Below are 7500 nucleotides of genomic sequence, written 5' to 3'. Positions count from 1 at the left end.
AGTAGAAAAAACAAATAATCTATCTCGAGAAATCTATAAATACATAATCATCATAAAATGAATTTGCTGAGTATTCCATCCTTTGTGTCCAAGACAATAAGTTTGGTGGGTAAATAAGAAGGAACCACGAAATTCTGGTTTAACATCTGAAATTGAATGGAAAATATTGGAAAGATGTTTTCTTTGTTTAGCTTGCATTTTGGGTGGAATTATAGATTGGACGGTTATTAATCTTTTTTTTTTGGGGGGGGGGGGGGGCGGTACATATTGCTATAGATAATAGACCGAAAAGAAAAGCATGGAATCTCTAAAAGTGATGACGATGTATAATTTATGGGAATAGTTTTCTCAATTTAAATAAGACTTGTTTTGGGGTAACTATATATCCTTCGGTTATCTTTGAAGAGAGGCATAATTAATATCCCCCATAAGATTATTATTATTATTATCATTATTATTATTATTATTATTATTATTATTATTATTACTATTATTATTATTTATTTATTTTTTTTTTTTTTCATTTTTATTTTTGTTATTATTATTATTATGAGAATTGTAATTATTATTATTATTATTATTATTATTATTATTATTATTATTATTATTATTATTATTATTATTTTATTATTATGATAGTTGTAATTATTATTATTATTATTATTATTATTATTATTATTATTATTATTATTATTATTAATAGCTAAGCTACAACCCTAGTTGGAAAAGCGAGATGCTATAAGGCCAAGGGCTCCAACAGGGAAAAATAGCCCAGTGAGGAAAGGAAATAAGGAAATAAATAAATGATATAAGAAGTGATGAAAATTCAAATAAAATATTCTAGAAACATTAAGAACATTAAAATAGATATTTACTTTATAAACTATAAAAGGACTAATGCAAGCCTGTTCAACATAAAAACAAAAAACATTCACAGAAACGAGAAATTACCGTCTTATGCTACAAGAGAAATCCGATAAACATTAGTTTTTTTTAAATATTTCTTGTTTGATTACATTGAAAATAGACAAAAAAAAAAAGACATTTCTATAAAAAAAAGGTATTTCTGTGTCCTTTTCGTAATTGTCAAAAATAAAAAAAATTTGAGATCTATAGAAATATTCAAAAGGTATCATATTAGAGGTCATTAAAAAGAGTGTATTACAAAACTATTGTAGCAATGTTAAGAAAAATTCTATATCACAAACTTATTTTGTCAGTTTATTAGAAGGAAATATTAGAGATTTATTTATGAAAAGAGAATATTGCAAAATTATTGTATGAGTGTTTTAGAAATGGATTATTAGATTTTTCTTTTTATCTTTTTGTATCGGCGTTTATAAAAGAGGATATTACAAAATTATAGTATCAGTGAAAATGGAATATTACAGATTTACTGTATCGGTGTTTATGAAAGATAATATTACAAAACTGTAATATCAGTGTTATAAAAAGAGGCTATTAGACTTAGTGTATTAGCGTTTATGAAAGAATATTACAAAATTATAGTATCAGTGTTATAAAAATGTAGTATTACAGAATTACTGTATTAGTGTTTTAATAAAGAAATATTATAAACTTAATTACACCCAATGTAACTTCACAGAAACTGCACTAATAATTCCCCTAACTGAATCATGTTTCATATAACAATCTTACATAAAAGTTATCAGAGTAAAACACTCTACCTAATTAGTAATTAGTAAGACTGTGAGAGACAGGCAACTGTATTTAATTAAAACAAAGAGATTAAGAAACCTCCGGATTAATATAGTTAATGAAAAAACATTATTTCTCTTTGATCTGATTGTTGATTAAGAAGATGTATTTGTCGGTTCCTTATCAGATATGGAAAAAATATGAATGAAATGAATATTCTTCATGGGAAGATAGTAGTATGTTTACGCACACAATTAAACAAACATGTACAGATGCACACGCACTTACACATACACATACACATACACACACACACACACACTACCTAGGCGGGGAGATAGCGTAGTTATACGTCTTGTCCCTGAACGTTATAGGAAAGGAATATTATATATATATATATAATATATATATATATACATACATACATACATACATACATACATACATACATACATACATACATACATATATATTATACATACTCCTCATCGGTGATACAGATATAATTAACACACAACATTGGTATTGAATTCCGAACATCCTGTCAGTTTTACCTTTATTTCAAATAGTTTTAAATTGGGTATATTGAATCTAAATATAAATCGGACAGAAATGATTTAGAGATATTATTCACATTGTTGACGGACGTAACAAGGTATTCCAAAAATATGTAATTGAGTCAATCGAAAAAAAAAAAAAAAAACATCGAATGGCGTATAATGTTTTTAGTTATCTCATTTCTGGTAACAATAAGAAATATTCTTTCAGCCTTAAATGTATCCCTCAATTAAAAGGATTATTAAATTTACTATTATTATTGAGATTATCAAAATTATTATTATTAAATGTATCTCTCAATAAAAGGGATTATTAAATTTAATATTATTATTGAGATTATTAAAATTTTATTATTGGAAATCAATATTATAATTGAAGTTATTAAAAGTATTATCTTTATCTAAATAATTAAAATAATCATAGTCAATAAAGATATCATTACTAACTAAATTATTATTATTATTATTATTATTATTATTATTATTATTATTATTATTATTATTATTATTATTATTATTCAATAAAATTATCATTAACATTAAAACAATTAGATTTATTAATATTATTAAATCTATTATTATTATTATTATTATTATTATTATTGTTATTATTATTATTATTATTATTATTATTATTATTATTATTATTATTATTCAATAAAATTATCATTAACATTAAAACAATTAGATTTATCAACATTGTAAAATTTATTATTTATTATTATTATTATTATTATTATTATTATTATTATTATTATTATTATCATCATTATTAAATAATATTATCATTAACATTAAAACAATTAGATTTATTATTAATATTATTATTATTATTATTATTATTATTATTATTATTATTATTATTATTATTATTATTATTATTATTATTATTATTAGTAGTAGTAGTAGTAGTAGTAGTAGTAGTAGTAGTAAAACTATTATCCATATTATAAAGTAATGAAAAATAAAATAGTTTTATTAGTTTCTATAAATCGTGATCAGAATGAATTGAGTCTATGAAAAGGAAACACAAAGTTTGCCAGTGAAAATATTACTTTTATTCAAACCAACATCGTTTGCCCATTTTTATTCACGTTTTTTGGGGGAAATTTTATCCAAAGTTTTAGTTCTGGAATCACGAATCCTTTTCTCTCTGTTGTCTGTTTGCGAAAGTTTTTGAACTCTTGAATTTAAAGTTTTGTTATTTCTTGAATTTAAAGTTTCTGAATTCCTATTTTTTAAATTTTTTGAATTCTTGAATTTAAAGTTTTTTTTTAAATTCTTGAATTTAAAGTTTTTTAAATTCTTGAATTTTAAGTTTTTTTTTAAATTCTTGAATTTTAAGTTTTTTTTTAAATTTTTGAATTTAAAGTTTTCTAAATCTTAAATTTAAAGTTTTCTGAATTCTTGAATTTAAAGTTTTCGGGGATTCTTCTATTTGTTGTTTTTAATTTTTGAATTTAAAGTTTTCTGAATTCTTGAATTTAAAAGTTTTATTAATTCTTCAATTTAAAGTTTTCTGAATTCTTAAGTTTAAAGTTTTCTGAATCTTCCATTTATTTGAAGTTTTCTGAATTCTTGAATTTAAAGTTTTCTGAATTCTTGAATTTAAAGTTTTTTAATTCTCGAATTTAAAGTTTTCCGAATTTTTCAATTCAAAGTTTTTTGGAATCTCGAATTTAAAGTATTTTGAAATCTTCAATTTAAAATTTTCTGAATTCTTGAATTTGAAGTTTTCTTAATTCTTAAATTTAAAGTTTTATTTTTAATTCCTGAATTTAATATTTTCTGAAATTTTGAATTTAAAGTTTTTTGAAATCTTGAACTTAAAGTTTTCTGAATTCTTAAATTTAAAGTTTTCTGAATTCTTAATTTAAATTTTTTTGAATTCTTGAATTTAAAATTTACTGAAATCTTGAAGTTTTTTTGAAATCTTGAACTTAAAGTTTTCTGAATCCTTAAATTTAAAGTTTTCTGAATTCTTAGATTTAAAGTATTTTGAGTTCTTGAATTTAAAGTTTACTGAATTCTTGAATTCAAAGTTATCCGAATTCTTGAATTTAAAGTTTTCCGAATTCCTAAATTTAAAGTTAATGAATTCTTGAATTTAAATTTATCCGAATTTTTAAATTTAAAGTTTTCCGAATTCTTAAATTTAAAGTTTTCTGAATTCTTAAACATAAAGTTTACTGAATTGTTGAATTTAAAGTTTTCTATAATCTTAAATTTAAAGTTTACTAAATTCTTGAATTTAAAGTTTTCCGAATTCTTGAATTTAAGGGCAAAGAGAAGTTTACATTCTTCTTGTAACTTTTCGAAGTTTGTCCGGTACAGAAATGAGAAAATAAAGATCGACTATTTTCTTTTAATTTTTCTAAGTTTGGATTGTTTGGGTTCTCTCTCTCTCTCTCTCTCTCTCTCTCTCTCTCTCTCTCTCTCTTCTGATTATTTATTCCTACCCCAGTAAAATTACTAAATAATAAAAATGTTGCATATAACGAGGAATAACAAATTACCATATAAACATCTCTCTCTCTCTCTCTCTCTCTCTCTCTCTCTCTCTCTCTCTCTCTTCCATTCTAATACAAACAACAAGGCTTCCTGAATCAGCGAAACCCAGCACAGATTGGGAAAAAGGAAAAGGATAAGAAGGATTAAGACATAATCCTTCAAACTTCAGTGTATCTCAAAGACTCACATCCCAAAACCTTTCGAAGTCATTAGAATTCTAATTTTGCCTCTCACAACGTTCGTCCACTTACGTTTGATACCAAAGATGAAGTCTAGATTTTTCAAAAATTTTATTTTTTGGAATGAAAAAAATATCCAGGTAAAATAAAAATTTAAAAAATTTTTTAATCTTCAATTGGATAATAAATCATAATATATATATATATATATATATATACAGTATATATATATAATATATATATATAAATATGTATATATTTACATATATATATATATATATATATGTATATATACATATATATTTATATATATAATAAATATTTATATATATATATATATATAAATATATATATATATATATATATGTATATATATATATATATATATACATCATACATGATATGATACATAATATATAATTTATAATTTCTGCTTTATAATCTCTCTCTCTCTCTCTCTCTCTCTCTCTCTCTCTCTCTCCAACTGTTATACATGATTATCTGAAAATATATGAGTCCTCCTTACACTAACAGCAGTTCTCCCGCTGAGCCAACGCATACCATCAAATATCTCAGCATCATCTTTTTCAAAAGCCTTTTCAAAAACTCGGCTTTTCCCTTAATTGTAACGATCTCACCCATCTCCCCCCTCTACCAACCCATTTCCAATCTACCCTCTACTCCCCCTCCAAACCACGAATAGCAACCCCCTCCCCCCAGGGACCTGAAACCCTAAAGGAAGAAAGCTGAATTATCCTTGACCAGAATCAATGGCGTTCCAGACCCTGCAGAGATGACTGGACTCCTGCTTTCCAGTATATATTCGAAAGTAGAACCCTTGTTCATTGAAGGTAACTAAATTAATTCATTGCAACTTTCTATATGTAGTGCACTTCTTAGAGGAATTTTTAAAATCTGTGAAGTACCATTTTCATTTGATTTGTGAAGCCATTATTACCTTCGCCAACCAAGTTGAAAGATTACGTTTTCGCCCCTGTGTGTGTGTTTGTTGGTGAACCGCTTCCTGGTCACAATTTTAATGGCAGAGTAATGGAAATTACAAGGATTAACTGTTATGTAAAAAAGCTAAATATCATTATATTTCGGAAGGTCAAGGTCAAAGGTCAAGGTCAAAGGTCAAGCAAAATGTCCAATTCACGTAATCAGCCATAAGTTTTGGACATCGTTCTCACAGAGACTTCAAACTTGGTTCATATTTGAACGTATGAAAACCAACGTCAATTAATACATGTTAGGGTCAAAGTTCAAGGTTAAGATCGAGTAAAAGGTCGAGAAATAACCTGCTGCTACAGAGGTCTGCGCTTCACTGAGTGCCCCTCTAGATTCCATTAATTTGGCTGTTGAATAAAACTTCAAAGTTCGCTTGATAGTCAACAATGACTCGAATCATGCAAAATACTATGGACAAGTTTATATATATATATATATATATATATATATATATTAATATATATAATAATAGTAATAATAATAATAATAACAATAACAATAACAATAATAATAATAATAATAATAATAATAATAATAATAGTAATAATAATAATAATAATCGAGTGATATATATATATATATATATATACACATATATATATGTATATACACACACACACACATATATATATATATATATATGTATATATATATATATATATATATATGTATATATATATATATATATATAAGTTAATTAAAATCATAGACACTTTGTAGCTTCTGTTTTGCCTCAAGAAAAAGCAGTAGACTTAGAACAATTCTAAAGTGTAGCTCCTAATGTGACAATGATAAACAGTTATTGAGAGAACAGAATAGTTATAAGGTACTTTTTTTTCATGTTCGGCTAAACTTTGAAATTAGTTTACGTCAAAAGTATTCCAGATGAAAATTAATGTATATTGGAAAGTATCATACCAAGAAACTTATGAACTTTGAAGTTCATGTCGAAGGTGTATTCTAGATGGAAATTAATGTATATTTAAAAGTATCCTTTTAGGGCACTTTTGAATATGGAAAGTTCATGTCGAAAGTGTATTCCAGATAGAGAATATTGTATATTGGAAAGTATCATACCAAGAAACTTTTGAACTTTGAAAGTTTATGTCGAAAGTGTATTCGAGATGGAAATTAGTGTATATTTGAAAGTATTAAATCTAGAAACATTTGAACTTTGAAAGTTCATATCGAAAGTGTATTCTAGATGGAAATTAATGTACATTGGAAAGTATCATGTTAAGAAACATTTGAACTTTGAAAGTTCATATCGAAAGTGTATTCTAGGTGAAAATTAATGTATATTTGAAAGTATCAAATCAAGAAACTTTTGAACATTGGAAGTTTATGTCGAAAGTGTATTCTAGATGGAACTTAATGTATATTGGAAAGTATCAAATAATCTATTATTTTACGAGAAAGATTAAACGTTTTTGGTGCAGCATTATCGCTAAAATATCTGTGGCCATTATTTCGAAAAGAGGAGGAACCCAGACGACTAACTGAAAGCTATTTCTTAACTAGCGGGAAATGAAGTTAGAACTGTTAATGTTCCAGGCGAACCAGGTGATGAAATTAGAGTTAAA

Source organism: Palaemon carinicauda, chromosome 17 (genome assembly GCF_036898095.1).
Source record: "Palaemon carinicauda isolate YSFRI2023 chromosome 17, ASM3689809v2, whole genome shotgun sequence".
Taxonomy (NCBI): Eukaryota; Metazoa; Arthropoda; class Malacostraca; order Decapoda; family Palaemonidae; genus Palaemon; species Palaemon carinicauda.
Note: the sequence above shows the minus strand (reverse complement) of the source record.